This window comes from Prionailurus bengalensis, chromosome B1 (genome assembly GCF_016509475.1).
Source record: "Prionailurus bengalensis isolate Pbe53 chromosome B1, Fcat_Pben_1.1_paternal_pri, whole genome shotgun sequence".
Taxonomy (NCBI): Eukaryota; Metazoa; Chordata; class Mammalia; order Carnivora; family Felidae; genus Prionailurus; species Prionailurus bengalensis.
The window spans coordinates 18,508,383-18,526,403 of record NC_057344.1 but is presented as its reverse complement, the minus strand read 5'-3'; positions in this window follow the sequence as shown (position 1 = coordinate 18,526,403).

Here is an 18,021-nt window from a genome sequence, read left to right as displayed (position 1 = left end):
CCTTTATATGGCAATGTCATTGGTCTTTGAAAGTCCCCCTCATCACCGGAGGTATCTCTCTGTCTTTCTGTGTATCATCATATTTATATACATACATAAAAATATAAATAAGTGACATATAATCATGTATCTATAATTTATATGTATAGATAATATATTAAGAGATAAACATGTTTTATTTGAATATATACATATAAATTATATATACATTATATATCACTTATATTTTTATTTCAAATATAATTTATATGTAAAAGATGATGATAGTTATACATATATATAGAAAGAGAGATATGCACACATACCTAAGCTGAAGATCCTTTCTTTTATCAAATTCACCAGACCACACCCTTTTGTTATCAGTCCCTTAACAGTTGAGACAGTACCTACAATCAACTAGGTTAATTTATAATCCCTTCCTCACCACTGATTCTGTCTGTTCACTTGGTTTGTGTTAGTGTGACTTTGTCTGGAAACTGGAGGCGACATATTTAGAAAATCTAAATTTACATTTCACACTCCACCTTCTACATAAATTATTTTTGCTTCTATTTTGTTTCAGCTTTCCTGAAGAAGTAAACCAAAAAGAAGGCACTCATCTGTTGTCATATGAACCCAGCTCAAGGGCAGTTCTCCAAAATGAGCTAGGGAACCAATTAAACCATGAAACAAAAGTGGGCTGCCTTTTGAAATTGGTACAAAGAGAATGGTGCATGGAAACAAGTAATTTTTTGGATGCTGGAATTTTAGTCATAGTAATTCTTCTACAAATAACATCCTGGCTAGTTTTTAAAAATTCTATTTTGATTACTTATTTCTGTGTTACAAACAAATATTTTCCTTAAAAAGCTTAGAATGTGAAAACTATAAATATGCTTTAATTCACTCAACACATATTTAAGGTATTTTTAGAATGTGAAATACTATAAATACTGTGAAAACTGTAAGTATGCTTTAATCCACTCAACACATATTTAAGGTATTTTTTCCCCAGATAGGCCACTGTTCTAGGCCCTGAGGGTATGGATCCCTGGCCTTCTGGAGTTTGCAGGCTGAAGTAGCAGGGCCAGAAACTAGGGTGAGGCAAATAACTCACAGGTTTCCCCACAGAAAAATTTAAGGAATGCCAAAAAATTTGGTAACTAGAATTAATGATATTATATTTTTTAATTATATTTTTGAATTTTTCTTTTTCTTTTTTTTAAATTAAATTTTAATTAACATAAACTGCAATATTGGTTTCAGGAGAATTCAGTGATTCATCACTTACATATAACACCCAGTGCTCACCAGGACAAGTGCCCTCTGTAGTGCTCATCACCCATCTAGCCCATCCCTCCCCCCCACCTCCCTCTATCAACCTAGTGTGTTCTCTGTCATCAAGAGTCTCTTGTGGTTTGTTTCCCTTTCTTCCCTTCCCCACCCCCTTCCCATATGTTCATCTATCTGTTTTGTTTCTTAAATTCCACATATGAGTGAAATCATATGGTATTTTTCTTTCTCTGATTGATTTACTTCACTTAGTGTAATACACTCTAGCTCTATCCACGTCATTGCAAATGGCTACAATTAATATTTTAATGCAGTATTTAAAAAAAATAAAAGTGCAAAAATCCATAGTGAATAAATATCAAAAACTCAAATAAAGGCAGACAACTAAATAATCATGGTTTGTAAATGTCAAATGCAGCTATTATTAGGACCATGAAGGGTAGGCATTTGGTATTATGGGAGCCCATAATGGGAGGCTGTGATGGAATTTGGAAGTTCAGGGAAGGTTCCCTGAAAACTGCTATGATCTGAAGGCAGTTTGGAAGGCAGAACTTCTCTAACAGTAGAGGGAATAACTATTTAAGGAGGGACAGCAAGAGAGAATGTGCATTGCTAAACTCTTGGGCCTTGTAGGCCATGGTAAGAAGTTAGATCTTCATCCTAAGAGTAATGGGAATGGACTGTTACCAGAAAGCATGTCATATGTAAATGCGTATTAACCTTAAACTTGTAAACTGTTGTATCATTGTTGGAGCTTCAATCTGTGTTTGATCTAGCTAATACTAACTGAATGCTTTACATGCATTGTTCATTTTAGTACCTAGAAGTCAAGTTTATAAAATTATTATCTTTATTATTATTATTATCATTTTATTTGCATTTAAAAATGATAATTCAGAGGAGCCAAAAAAGCAAGTAAGTAAACTAAGCACCTAAATTCAGATTAGAACTCAAGTGTCATACCTGTTAGAATGGACTTCATCAAAAAAGGCAAGAGATAACAAATGCTGGGTAGACATGGGGAAAAGAGAACCCCTGTGGGATTAGAAATTGGTGCAGCCACTGAGAAAAGCAATATGGAAGTTTTTTGAAAAATTAAAAATAGAACTACCATATGATCCAGCAATCCCACTTCTAGAAATATATCCAAAGGATATGAAAATATTAACTCAAAAAGATATCTGTACCTCCATGTTCATAGCAATATTATTCACAAAAGTCAAGACATGGAAATAACTAAGTGTCTATAGATGGAGGAATGGATAAAAAAGTTTTGGTGTATAAATATAACAGAATATTAGCCATAAAAAAAAAAAGGAATCGCTAATATTTGTGACAACATGAGTGGAACTTGAAGGCATTATGTTAAGTGAACTAAGTCAGAGAAAGACAAATACTCTACAATAGCACTTATGTGTAAAATATTTTAAAAAAGAAGAAAGAAAGAAAGAAAGAAAGAAAGAGAGAAAAGCAAAAGAGATCACAGCTGTGGTTACCAGAGGCAGAGAGTGGGGGAAAACAGAAATTGGAGGAAGGTGGTCAAAAGGTACAACTTCCATTTATAAGGTAAAGAAGTACTAGGGATGAGACATATGACATGATGACTATAGATAACACTGATCTATGATATATGGGAAAGGTAAGAGAGTAAATCCTCAGAGTTCTCACCACATGGAGAAAGTTTCTTCCCTTTTTTCCTTTCTTTCCTTTTATTATATCTAGACGGGAAGATGGATGTTAGCTTAACCTATTGTGGTGGTCATTTCATAATGATGCAAAAAACCATCATGCTGTACACCTTAAACTTATACAGTGATGTATGCCAATTAGTTCTCAGTAAGACTGCAAAAAAATAGAACTCAAGTGTGCTTAATTATTTGAGATATAGCATTTTACATTATATTATGGCGTTTTAGAGATGCCATCATTTTATAAGAAGTCTCTTCTTGCTTTATTATTTTCTGTCATTTATACTGCCTATTTACATACTTATTTGGTACTGATAGCAACCTTATGAATTGTTATTACCCATTTTATGGATAAAGAAGTGGATAAGTCAGTAATGACAAATGCTTTCTTCAAAGCTGTGCAGGTATTCCTTTATGGGCCAAAGTTTAGACCCCAAGTCTTTCTATCTTGACATCAAGTTTAAAGCCAATTTTTTCGGGGTGCCTGGGTGGCGCAGTCGGTTAAGCGTCCGACTTCAGCCAGGTCACGATCTCGTGGTCCGGGAGTTCGAGCCCCGCGTCAGGCTCTGGGCTGATGGCTCAGAGCCTGGAGCCTGTTTCCGATTCTGTGTCTCCTCTCTCTCTGCCCCTCCCCCATTCATGCTCTGTCTCTCTCTGTCCCAAAAATAAGTAAACGTTGAAAAAAAAAATTTAAAAAAAAAAGCCAATTTTTTCAAGTTCAGTCAGTTGTTTAAAGAGCTTTTAAAATGTATTTTTAGAGTTTCTCTACAAAAAACAAAAAACAAAAAAACCCCAAAACCCAGTCAATAATCGATGTTTCTACCTAGAATGTGGTATCTTAGTAGATGATGACTTTTAAGAGGGCATAATAAGGCACATTTTGACTCTGCACTTTTTTAAAAAAATGAGATATAATTGACATAAACATAATACTAGTTTCAGGTGTATAACATGATTATATACATATATGGGTAGTGAAATGGTCCCCATAAAAATCCAGTTAACATCCATCGCCACAAAGTTAGATTTTTTCTCATGATGAAAACTTCTGGTAATTATTTTCTTAGCAACTTTCAAATACACAATTTATGGTATTATTAGTATTAGAGTCACCAGGCTATATGTTACATCTCTATGACTTAGTTGTTTTATAACTGGAAGTTTGCCCCTTTTGGCCCACTTTGCCCAGAGGTGGCAGTGGGGAGTGGGAGAAATAGGTGAGGGTGGACTCTGTGCTTTTTGTTTTTTTGTTTTTTGTTTTAAATCTAAGTGGAAGCTGTTTGGTACTTCACACTGACAAGATTGAGACTTGTCATTATACTGTCATACATTTCAACAGTCTTTATGCTCTTTAGACAAAAGCTGTAACCACACAAATATTGTCATGTTTCATTTTCTCTGGGAGAATTCAGCCGTGGGCTTAAGTGCAGGACCTACAAGCTATATTTCAGACTGCATATTCTCTTTGAGCTTTGGCAATGATTTGTGAATGTTATTATTTGGCAGTTTCATAACATCCTTTTTTCCTCTGAAGAATGGACTATTCACATAACCTCTCTTCCTACTAAAGAACCTATTAAAATTGGGTTCACCTGAAGAAAATTTTCAGGGCCTCCTCTAACTTGAATTAGTTCTTGCCTTATTCTTTCCCATAAAAAATTTTTGGAGTCAACCTCAGATTTCCTGGTCTTTGAAAAAACGTATGTTTTGAGGTACTTTTGGATTTATGGAAGAATTGCAAAGATGATATGGAGAGTTCTCATATATCCCTTCACCCAGCTTCCCCTGATGTTAATGTCTTACATAACCAATGTGTATTTTGTACAGTTAAGAAACCAACATTGTCAGAATACTATTAACAAAATTTTCTTTGGATTTCATCAGTTTTCCCACTAATCTTTAAAAAAAAATCTGTTCTAGGATTCATTGCAGATGCTAGTTTGCATTTAGGATCTGGTTAATGGACAGACATGAGCTCCACAATCTAATTCTAGTTCCAGCCCAGCAAAAATGTAATGTATGTCTTAGGATATTGTCTCTAATACCACTCCTCCCATGAAATTCACCACCAACCCCGATTCCAAATTTATATCTCTTTCAATATGCAAATCAAGAGTTATACCTCTCAGAAAACCTTTTAGAAACTCAGTGCCATCCCTATGTAGAAGTACCGTGGCTTTTAGGGATATATTCTATACAACATAATCGGCCATTTAACAATACCTTTACAGGTCTTTTGTATCTGTAATGTGGTAAGTGGAAAACCAGTAAAATACACATTGATGCAAGAGAAGATCATTGTGACACATTATTCCTCCAGGCTTTTTGAGGGGTATATACTTTAAATAGAAAACCTGTAGAACATTGTGGTTACTGTTTTATATTATTTTTGAAGTGATAAAATTAGATGATGACATATCTACAAATAAAATTACTAGTTGTGAGGTACACAATTATGTATAGTCCTTTTTTTTTTTAATTTTCAGATCTAAATTCATGTTGTTCAAACTGTGAGTTGGAACCCATTAATGAGTAGTTACCAGTATTTTGTCAGAGTCAAAACAGTTTGAAGGGCTCCTGGGTGGCTCAGTCAGTTAAACATCTGACTCTTGGTTTTAACCCCCCACCGCGATCTCACGATTCCTGAGATTGAGCCCCGCATCAGGCCTGTGCTGACAGCCCGGAACCTACTTGGGATTCTGTCTCTTCCTCTCTCTCTCTCTGCCTCTCTCTCTCTGTCTCTCTCAAAATAAGTAAACAAACTTTAACAGGTTTGAAAAATGTAGATCTAAATAATTTGTTTATATGTGTCATTAGAAACAGATCAAAATGGGTAAATGTATGAACATCAGTGATTCAGACAATCTTTAAAAAAATTTTTTTTTAATATTTATTTATTTTTGAGAGAGAGAGAGAGAGACAGAGTACGGGCTGGAGAAGGGCAGAGAGAGAGAGAGAGAGAGAGAGGGAGAGGGATACACAGAATCTGAAGCAGGATCCAGGCTCTGAGCTGTCAGAACAGAGCCCAATGCAGGACTTGAACCCACGATCTTGACCTGAGCTGAAGTTGGACACTTATCCAACTGAGCCCCCTAGGTGCCCCCCAGACTGTCTTTAATTTTGAACTTAAATATATCCTTTTTTTCAACTAAAAAGAAAAAAATCTCAAATGTGCTTTAAAATAAGTTGGGTAGGTGATCTAATTTATATTAATAAATAGTGCAGGTCATCAGTTTTCCAGTTATACTTCGCCCTCCTATCCACAAGAGAGTGCAGCAGGAATAAACAAAGTAAGAATTATGTTTCTAGTTACATCCATCTTTTTAACTTGCATCATTAAATATTTTCTATAAAGTTTGTTAAAATGATGGAAAGACTTTCAGTGTATCAGAGCAGAGTCCAGAAACAGACCTGTACACCTGGAATGACCTGACTGACCTGTGTCCTCCCCCAAATTCATAGGCTGAAATCTAACACTCAATATGATGGCACTGGGAGGCAGAGCATTTGAAAGCTAATTAGGTTATGAAGGTAGAGCCCTCATGAATAGAATTGGTGCCCTTACAAGAAGAGGTAAGAGCTAGTTCATTCTCTTTCAATCACTGTAAAGATACAATGAGAGGCTGGCAGTCTGCAACTCAGGAAAAAAAGGCTCTCACCAGAATCAGCCATGCAGATGCCATGATCTTGACTTCCAGCCTCCAGAACTATGAGGAATAAATCTGGTATGTGGAAGCATATGGTATTGTGGTATAGAAGCCTGAATTGACTAGGACACTGACTCATGACAAAGGTGGCAGTAGGAAAAGACTAGTGTTTCCAAAAACACTTTGAGACCAGTGGCTATCGACGTGGCAAGAAAAGAATCTTCACCACTCATTCATACTACACACAAAAAGAAGTCCGAGATTGTAGCTTTAATTATGGATTGTAGATATAATCGTGAAAGGTAAAATAATACAACTCTGAGAAGGAAATGGAAGAACATCTTCTTAAATTTGGGGTTGAGAAAGATTTCTTAGTCAACACACAAAAAGTATTGAATAGAAAGAAATAAAAGATAAATTGGATGAGATTGAAATTATGAAATTTAAAAGGCACCATTGAAAGAATAAGGTATACCACAGTGATCTTTTGAAAAGGTAAATGAGATGCCACTTCCTTCAAGGCTTTCCATCTCCCTCAGAAAAAAATTCAAATTCCTCCTTTAGAAGACAGCCAGTGATCTGGCCGGCACCCACCACCTCTGCGTCAACTGTACTCATTTTTCTCCCAAGCCTAACCTTCTTTTCTTGTTCTTCTACAACCATGCCAAACTCACTGACAGGATTTTGGCACTTGTCTTCTGTCTGAAATTCTCTGCCCCAGATTATCACATGCCTGGTTTTTGCTTCATTCTGGTTTCAGCTTCAGTGGTAGGCTGGGGCCAGTGTATATACATTTCTTCAAACTCTGTCGTATCTCCATGATTTATTTATTTATTTTTTCATATGGAGGTTACTAACCTCCCCTCTCCTGGAGGAGGTAGAAAAGAGAGGCAGCCCAGGACCAAACTTTAATTGCCCCATTTAGGAGTACAGTCGGTAAATAGCAAAGGGCAATATAGAAAGTAATGGATTTTCTTGAGTCCTTGCCAACTTTCTTCCCTTCAACTGGGATTTTTTGCTTTGGTGAATATGGAGAGTAATGGCAGAAGTTTCTGGGTATATTTTTCTCTTTCCTGCAGAGGGGTCCAAGAAATTACTGCTATCATAGGATTTTACAAGTGTTTCTTGCTTGCCGAGTCCAGGAGTCCTTTGAACCTGGGAATGGGTTTCAGATGTGCCTTTCTGGGTAAGAATCACTTATAGTCTCTAAGATGGGATTTCTCCTTTCCCTAGCTTCTGGGGTTTCACCCAGGAAAGCCAGTCATAAAATTCAAGAGAGGAAGCTATTTTAAGGAATTGTCATAAAAAGGAATTCTCAAACCCAAGAGAAGATAATTTTAGCTTTGGTAACTGGAGGGACCATACCGTTAGATCCCCTTTTCTAACGTTCCCCATGTGTACCTCCACTCCCCTGTTTTTTCACCAGCATCATATTCTTCTTACCTTCTGACTCCTGTAAGTGAAGTCTCTTTAATGTTCCTAAATATTCTTTCCTTTCTGTCTCTGTGTCTTGTATATGTTTCTTCTATCGACAATCCTCTTCCCTCTTTGGGTTCCATTTCAGGGTATTGAATTGCTGTTTTTTGTTCATTTGATACCTTCCTCCTTACAGTATGTTCAGAGAGAAAGTCAATTGTATATTTAATACCCTTTCAGCATTGCCACTGTAATTATTTCTAATGACATTGAATGGCTTATCCTTTCTCAAACAAAGGGGTCTCTGGGCATTTGTGTCCCCTCATTGTAAGTGCCAAGACTTCTAAACTGACACTCTCTTGTCTTTCCATTCAGTTATTCCTTTGACAGCCACTTATTTTCCTGAACACTGATGAGATGATATCTTTTACCTCTGTGACAATTTTGAGTAGGTCCTAAGCATACCGGAAAAAAAAAGTGAAAGTTATTATTAGCATGCTTTTTCAGGACCTCCCTAGTCTGGCTGCAACCTATTCATCTCTTTTACACCCTCCACAGAGGGGGTAAAATTTCAGACGTCTTCTCTCTGTGGTGCCTTGTCGAGATGTGGTCTGCTGCCTGTCATGAGCTAAGAAAGGTTTTCACATTTTTAAATTACTGAACAAAAAAATCAAAAGAAGAATAATATATTCTGACATTGAAGATTATATCAAATTAAAAGTTCATTAACCATGAGTAAAATGTTATTGGAAAAGAAGTGTGCCAGTTCAGTTGCCTATTGGATATGGCTACTTTGTGTATTACCCTGGCAGAGTTGAGTCATTGTGACACAAAACCTAAAGTACTTACTATCTGGTCCTTTACAGAAAAAGTTTACCCCTGAACCCCCATTTTAGCTGAATAGGGCTGGTTCATTTGCAAAATTCTGCTGTTGTTTATGCATATCGTTAATACTGAGCCAGTTATTCCCATTTACCTCAGTTGCTACAAGTGGCCAAACACTTCTGCAGTGGTCTTCCCTGTAACAAGGCTCTGTATGTTTCCTTAAGTAAGCCAATCTGATGCCTTTTCATAATCCCCAGTCCTTCTTTGCTCTTGGATTGCCAATGACCATTATCTTGTAGCCCTAACAAAGCAGAGGACCTGGCTTTCCCTGAACCCTTCTCAGGGTGAGGCTCTTTTTTCTTCACTCCTGTCACTCCATACCATGAGAATGTTTGTGGTGAATGTTCTCCTTGTCCCTCATTGCTCCCTCCAGACCTTTCTTTTCTCTCTTCTTGCTCGCACCATCCCGTTCTTTAGACGTTTAGGCTCTCAGACTGTATTACTCGGCACTACTCCTTGATGCAGTCAAATCCAAGTATCCCATGCTTACCTTAGTGATTTTGGTATCCACGTGGATGATTCTTCCCACCTCTACCACCTCAGAGTTCAAACTTGTCATTACCTATAACTGTACGGATTCATAGTCTCATTTAAAAGCATCTCAGTCTGGGACCATCACTTTTAACCTTCTCAGTTCACTTCTAGTATTTCCAGTGCGATGATCTGCCATCCAGTGGCTCTTGCCTTTTCACTGCCCCTCAACTGCTCTTGCCCTTGATTCTTATCTGGTCCACCTTAGATTACGTGGCTCAATTAATTTATTAATTTGGTCATAAATCCAACCCCCTGAGGTCTAATATATTTCCAGGTTCACATTTTTCTTTTTAATTTTAGAAAGATAGTAATTCCTATACCATGTTGTATAATACCATCTGCAATGAAATTGATGATTATTCCCAAAGAAGTGGGACCAGTAAAGGCTCTAAATAGCTATGTGTCTATTCAGGATGGATTTTGCTGCCAAATGGGTTGTGAACAATATTATCAAATTCTGTTTTTTTCCATGATCTTCTTAAATTATGGAAATGCAGAAAGGGATTGTGGACCTGGACTTTAAGCTGCCCTGCGCCCTGATCAGTCCATTTACTCTCCCAGTAAAGAGTAAAGGTGATACCCTGGTTAGATGTAACTCGACTTACTCTCTACTTAACTTACATCCAAGCAGCTGAAGAAAACAAACAACCTTGCTAATGGGTCTCCTGCAAAATCACAAAAGCTTAACGGGAAGTCATGTCAAGCAACATAATTATTTTCACCAAGGGTAGTATCGCCCCCTAGAGGGCAGTAAGTGTTTTATGGCGATGATGTTAGTCTCCGTGTACTCAGACCTGAGCATTTACACGTGTAAATACCTGTTAGTTTATTATGACTTACTTTCCTTTTATTTCTTTGTATTATGGTGAGGACAGTATGTGGATTTAAAAATATGTGTGTAGCTAGGTTAAATTATTACTTTATTTTTACAGTAGTAGCAAAGGTGCTAAAAAATATGTTACAAAAGTGGTCATTGTGGTCAATGAGGACAGGGTTGAGTGGTCAAATGAGTGGTCAGTGAGTGGTCAAAAGTGGACAGGCTTGAGAACAACTGTTCTGGTCAATTTACTTTCTCATGTTTATGTATTTATGTGTTTATTTATATAATAGACTTTATTTTTTGGAGCAGTTTTAGGTCCACAGCAAAACTGAGCAAAGGTACAGGGATTTCCCTTCTGGCCCCCACTGCCACTCACGCATGGCCTCCTCCATTACCAACATCCCCCAACAGAGTGGTTCATTTGTTACAGTTGATGAACCTACACTGACACATTATTATCACCCCAAATCCATAGTTTATATTAACGTTTACTCTTAGTGTTGTATACTATGGGTTTCGACAAATGTATAATGACATGTATCGATTATTACAGTATCATATAGTACAGGTTTCTCTGCCCTAAAAGTTCTCTGTGCTTCACCTATTCAACCCTTCTTTGCATCTTATGATTATTTCACACTGTTTTCTCTTTCCTCAAACATCTAACATCTTTTCCCAAGTCCTATCAGCTAAGTATTTTACTGAACTGAGAATTAAAAACAATTGGGAGAGAACCTCTATGCACTCCACTGTCCAGCTCATCTACATCTATACCCAGGAAGCTTGCATCCTTCCTTAGTAGTATGTGTGAACTGTCTGTGCTTCATTCCAAGGCTTTCCCTTCATTTATCACTGGATGCTATTTTCTCTTGACTACTCAAGGACATTGTTCAAACAATTATCCCTTTTCTCCTCCATCTTCATTTTTTTTTCTCTCTCTCAACACTGGAGAGAATGCCACTGACATTCAAACACACTTGCTGTGGTAATGAGAATTCTAAAAATAATTACCTTGACCCTGCACACACCCCCTGTTAATTTGCTTACATATTATTGCTCCCTTTTATAGAAAATTTCTGAAAGGATTTTCTTCTTTTGCTTCTTAAACTATGATTGGCCAACAACATCAGCCACCAAGGAGCTGGGTAGAAATACCGACTCTCAGATCCTACTCTAGACATGTTGAATCAGAAACTCCATTTTAAAAGGATCTTCATGATTTATAACTACATTAAAGTTTGAGAAACATTAATCTGTAGTGCCTGTTTTCAATTCTTATATTTTCTCTTGACTCTACTTCAAAAATTTTTCCTTTCTACTCTGTACTGAAACAGCTAATTTTAATATTTTTGAATACAGTTGACACATAATGTTACATTCGTTTTAGGTGTACAGCATGTCTGTACATTATGCTGTGCTCACCACAAGTGTAGCTGCCATCTGTCATCATACCCTATTATAATACCATTGACTATGCTGGACCTTTTATCCCCGTGACTTATTAAAGCCTGTATCTTCTACTCCCCTTCACTCCCTCCACCCTTTCGAGATCACCAGTTATCTCCAAATTATTAAATTCACAGTCAGTGTTCACTACTCATCTTACTGGGTCTGTGCATCATGTGACATGGTTGAAATCTCTGTTGTGCCTCATCTTCAAGACCATTCACATTTATGTAAGGGGCTCACTCCTTGGGACTTTCTTGTTCCCTCCGTTTAATTGACTGATTTATCTCATCTAGTGCCATGGCTTTAAAATTTTTTTTTACATGTTTATTTATTTTTGAGAGAGAGAGACAGAGCGTAAGCGGGAGAGGGACAGAGAGAGAGGGAGACACAGTATCTGAAGCAAGCTCCAGGCTCTGAGCTGTCAGCCCAGAGCCCAACGTGGGGCTTGAACTCACAAACTGTGAGATCATGGCCTGAGCTGAAGTTGGACACTTAACCAACTGAGCCATTCAGGTGCCCCATTTTTTAATGTTTACTTATTTTTGAGAGAGAGAGGGAGAGAGAAAGAGAACTAGAGAAAGAGGGAGAATAGAATCTGAAGCAGGCTCCAGGCTCTGAGCTATTAGCACAGAGCCTGATGCAGGGCTTGAACTCACGAGTCGTGAGATCATGACCTGAGCCGAAGTTGGACGCATAACCAACTGAGCCACCCCGGCACCCCTAAATGCCAGGGCCTTTAATGCTGCCTGTTGATATAGTCCCCACGTTTCATATTTCAAGGCTAAAGTCAAATACCAACTTCTTACTGGAATATTTACAGATTCTCCTAGTAGAAATTAATCACCCTTTCTTATAAGTGATTATTCCCATCACTTGTACTTGTAGTTTCTCACTTTTTTCCATTTTATTTTATAGTTTGTTTATAAATTCTTTGGAGACAGGATCTATATAATATTCATCTCTATGTACTCATATTTCACTCTTTTATTAAAAAATACATATTTCAGGGTGCCTGGTGGCTCTGTCGGTTCAGTGTCTGACTTGATCTCGGCTCAGGTCATGATCTCACAGTTCATGAGATTGAGTCCCGTCTCAGGCTCTGCACTGACAACACAGAGTCTGCTTGGGATTCTTGGGAGTCTCCCTCTCTCTCTGCCTCTCTCCTGTACTCTCTCTCTCTCTTTCTCAAGATAATAAATAAACTTAAAAAAATACATTTTTCTCATGTAATAAGTGCTCAATAAATGCTTATTAAAGAGAAGTTTTTCCTCCCTTCCTGGAGTGTATGATGGGCTTAAAATTCCATGTGCAGTTTGCTCCAGGATCATTAAAATCTGTACCTACACTCCTGTTATCCTCAAGAAGCCAATCCCCATGTGAATGGTCGACATTAATCTTTTCTTGTAAAAAAAACAAAAAATGTAGGCAAGATCAGAGATAATTGAGTAGCAACTGGATTTGCAAGGCACCTTTTCAGACACACTCAGTGAGACTCATGGAATTCTGCACACAAAACTACTACTTGAAGGGACACACTCTACAGAATAAATCATAGAAATTAGATTGTGAAAATGGTCTTCTTTCAGCTCTTTCTGTAGTTGGCTCCTCATCTTTTATTTCTTGGGTGTGATGGGATCACCACAGAAAGGCGTTCTCTAATCATCCTTTCTGAAACAATACTTTTCAGTCATGCTATGTCTTATTACGTTGTTTTATTTTAGTCATTTACTTATTATCTGAAATTATATATATTTTTAGGTTTTTATTGTCTATCTGCTGCCCCTATGGAATATGAGCTCTATAACTGCAGAAACTTGGCTTGTCTATGTTCTTCAGTTACGAAGTAAACAGTGCATGGCACATAGTATGTGCTTAGTAAATATTAGTTGAGTAAATGGGTAAGTACAACCTGAGGACACTGGAAAGCTTCTTTGGTCCTTACCTTCATCTGCACAGACCTTAAAGGTAATTTTTTCAAAGTTTATTTTGAGAGGCAGAGTACACAAATGGGGGAGGGGAAGAGAGAGAGAATCCCAAGGAGGCTCTACACTGGCAGTGCAGAGCCCAATGTGGGGCTTGAACACACAAACGCTGAGATCATGACCTGAGCTGAAATCAAGAGTTGGACACTGAACTGACTGAGTCACCCAGGTGCCCCTATAAATCTTATATTAATATAATTTGGTGGGGTGCCTGGGTGGCTCAGTTGGTTCAGTGTCCAACCTCAGCTCAGGTCATGATCTCATGGTTCCATGAGTTCAAACCCCACATCAGGCTCTGTGCTGACAGCTCGGAGGCTGGAGCATGTTTCTGATTCTGGGTCTCCCTCCCTCTCTCTCTGCCCCTCCACCACTCATACTCTCTCTCTCTCTCTCTCAAAAATTAAGGTATACACATATATGTATATGTATATGTATATGTATATGTATATGTATATGTATATGTATGTGTATATATTAAACTTGGTGATGAGGAGGTAAAGAGAAAGGAGGAGAATATTAATGACTTATGGGCTACTGACTTCCTTTAAAAGACTTAGAAGTCTTTTGGATTTTGAAATGGCAAATGCTTTAGGAAATATCTACAAAGCTAAAATAGAAATATTTTACTAAGGACTTTGAAGTGGGTATTCAACAAATATTCTTTGATGGACTCATTTGGACACTTACTTGGCCGAAATGATACATACATAGCTGGTATAATTTCTCTGCCAGAGCCCATGTTTGGAACTGCAAAAACCCTATAAAAGGTTACAATGACTTTTTTTTTCCTTGCTCACCTTTCAGTTGTATTTTCTAAGTGTTTTCTTGTTGTTGTTGTTGTTGTTCTGTTTTGTACTTTTATTTTATTTTATTGTAGTAAACATACAGTACTATATCAGTTTCATGTGTACAGTATAGTGATTCAACATTTCCATACATTATGCAGTCCTTACTCTGATCAGTGTAGTCATCATCCGTCACCATACAATGTTATTTATTACAGTATTTACTAAAGAACATCTTAGGCCGATGTATGATCTCAGATCAGCAGCACTGGCATCACCTGGGAGCTTGTCAGGAATGAAAATTTTTAGGTCTTACTCCAAATCTACTGAAATAGAATCTAAATTTTGACAAAATACACAGATCATTCATATGCACATTTATGTTTGAGGACTAGTACAATAGAAATGATATCTATCCAATGAAGAAGTGACTTAACAGCTGTTTCTGAAAATAGAGTAGGAGGGTGAGCTTAGGGCAAAGATTGAAGCTGAGGGTGAGGGGTGTATGAACAGCGATTTAAAGTGAGCAAGTTAACCCAACAAGGATTAAGTGGTATTCATTTTCACCTCATGGTCATAATAAGCAACTTGGATGAACACACACGTCATTGAGTCTAGTGACTCTTCTAACATGGCACAGATGTTTGGCAGTACATAGAAAATGGAGGGCAGATGTATTTTCTGACTTGATTATAATGAAACACACTTTTTTTCCTATTGAGAGTTTTAACTCAGTGCTTAATGATGCTTCATGAATTTCCTCAAGGCCTTTTAGTACCTGTGAAGGAGTCAGAAAGTGATAGGTTTGGTTCTATGCAGTAGGTCAACTTTAGCCACAAAGGAGAAAGAAGGAAGGAAAAAGACTTGGAGAAATAGAGAAAAAGTGTGTGTGTGTGTGTGTGTGTGTGTGTGTGTAGGGTGTATGGGATAGGGTTGTTGAAATAGATTCCTGTACATATTTATATATAAGAAGGGATTTGGTTTTTCCTTGCTGAGGAAGAACATAAATAGTGCTACAGATGTTATTTGGGAAAGAAGAAAAGAGCTGAAATTGTGTTCAAATAGACCTTTGGAGTGGGCAGGGGACTCATATCCTGAAATAAAAAATCAATAAGAAATAGATCTATGCTTATGTTCTTAGATCTGGGGAATTACGGTGATTTACTAATGCACTATATTGCCATGACATCTTTATGAAGTCACTTTAAGCTTTCCTATATTTTTAATTAGAAGTCATTTAGCCAATGCCTCTGCTCCTTGGCAGCAGTGGACTTAAATGGCTACAGAATAAAAAATGAATAATGAACGTTGCCCTCCCCTCTAAAAACCCCACATTGACCAAGGAGAGGTGATCACTCTCTGTATGCCAAAGATTTTTCTGAAGTGGAATTTGGAGAAATGGAGTTTCACACTCCATCTCCCAATCTTCCTTATGTTTTGACACAGGTCCCAATATAGTGCTTTGTACTTCCTTAGTAAAGCGTTTGTTTTTTCATTGTTCAGTCCCCTCAGTGACTGTGGTCAGTGAATTCTGATGGCTTTGAATAAAAAGATGGATAACCCCAAGTCAGGAGAGCAACTTTAAGAGTCCATTTTTTGGAGAGCTTTTACTTAAATCCACTGCTGTCTTAATCTGTATACACTTTAGATGGGAGGAGAGAGACTAGAAGAGAGAACTTTTTGTAAGTACAATTTTGATGCATCCTTTCCCTGTAATCTAACAAATCTTTACCTTTGACTTCCCTATAAATTATCAAAGTCTAGTCAATACAAGGTATATTAGTTTGTTAGGGCTCCCATAACAAGATGCCATAAGCTGAATAGCTTATAAATAACAAATGAATTTTCTCATAATTTTGGAGGCTAGAATTCTGAGATCAAGATATCAGTAGGATCACTTCCTTCTGAGTCTTCTCCCCTTGGCTTGTAGATGGCTGTCTTCTCCCTGTGTCTTCACATGGTCTTCCCATTGTATATGTCTTTGTCCTAATCACTTCTTAGAGTTTTACTGGATTATGGCCCACTCTAGTGACCTCATTTTAACATTGCTTCTTGAAAGACTCTGTCTCTGAATATAGTCACATTCATTCATTGTAGATATTGGGGAGTGGGAACACAATTCAGCCCATAACACAAGGCAAACATTTGACCAGGCATAAAGCCTGGACATTAAGGAGCAGACTAATGAGAAATGAAACTTAACATTTTATCAATGTTGTATCATTTGCTTTCCTGAACTCCCAAGACTAAGCCTCTCTTATCACCATGGGGAATTAGGAAGGGTATAAAAGACTGTTCTCTACAAACTCTTCCCTTTAATTTACTCCCCACTTTCTGTGAGATTTTCCTTGTTGGTATACTGAATCCCACTAGGGAGAATTTTAGTTGGGTTGCCCTGTTGGTGGTCAAATTGTGCTCTTTACAAATGCAGCCTAAGAGCCAGGCCCATCTGGGGGGAGGGGCTACCATCTACTTAGGGCTTCATCCACTCAGAGGGGCCAGTTTTTCTGATATACCCACCTCAAAGGGGACCCATTATATTCTCACAAAATTGTCATTTAATCTGTGTTTGGAGGTTTACTTTTTTTTTTTTGCCTTCTGGCTGTACCACATATAGAAGAGAAAAAAATGATTATTTTGTTCAGGAAATTTCATGAAGCCATGCTCAGTGACGCTTCAAGCAGGTCTGTGAAGAGCTGTGTAACTGAAGCACAGGAGAGGAAATTTTCAGGGTGAGCATGATAAAAAAGCTTCCTACTCAAAGTCAGGAAGTTGGGGTTCCTGAAGAGGGCCAAGCTGCCACTCATCTTTCTGATGGTCTGCTCAGCTGCTTGATTCCTCAGCTGCAGAATACTGGGATTATTTTGCTTGCTTTATAATTTTTATTCATTTTTTAAATAGATACTGAAGACACAGTATATTCAAAATTTCTAAATCTTATGTTCAAAATTTGAAACATATGAAAAACTGTGCCATTCTCTGTCTTCAGAGAGGCAGAGACTTGCTACTTAAAGTGTGGTCCATGAGTCAGCAGCATCACTTTGTGAGAAATGTAGAGTCTCCGATCCTACTTCTGACCTATAGGATCAGAACTGCATTTTAACAAAATCCAGGCGATCCTTGTACACATAAAAAAATGACAGCTGTTGTAGATGCGTAGGTGTAAACATTTTGAATCTGAGTCTCAGCTATAGCACTTTCTCAACACCAATGCAGGAAGGCAGCCTAAATTCAACCTTGTCTTATTAGCATCCTTGTCTTAGGGTTGCCTGAAATCCATAAAGCCCACAGCCACATAGGTGGAGTTAACAGATCCAGCAAGTATGTTATTTATATTTAAGATCAGCATAATTGGTTTCACCGGCTTTGTTGCGTACAGTTAATCTAAGCAACTGTGGGAATAGCAACCCTACCACCAACTGAAAGAATAGAATAGACAAACTAGTCCTGTAAAGTATACCACTACAGGGAAACTGTCCCACTGATTGTTCTTGCTCACTTGATGGTGTGTGTGTGTGTGTGTGTGTGTGTGTGTGAAGAGGG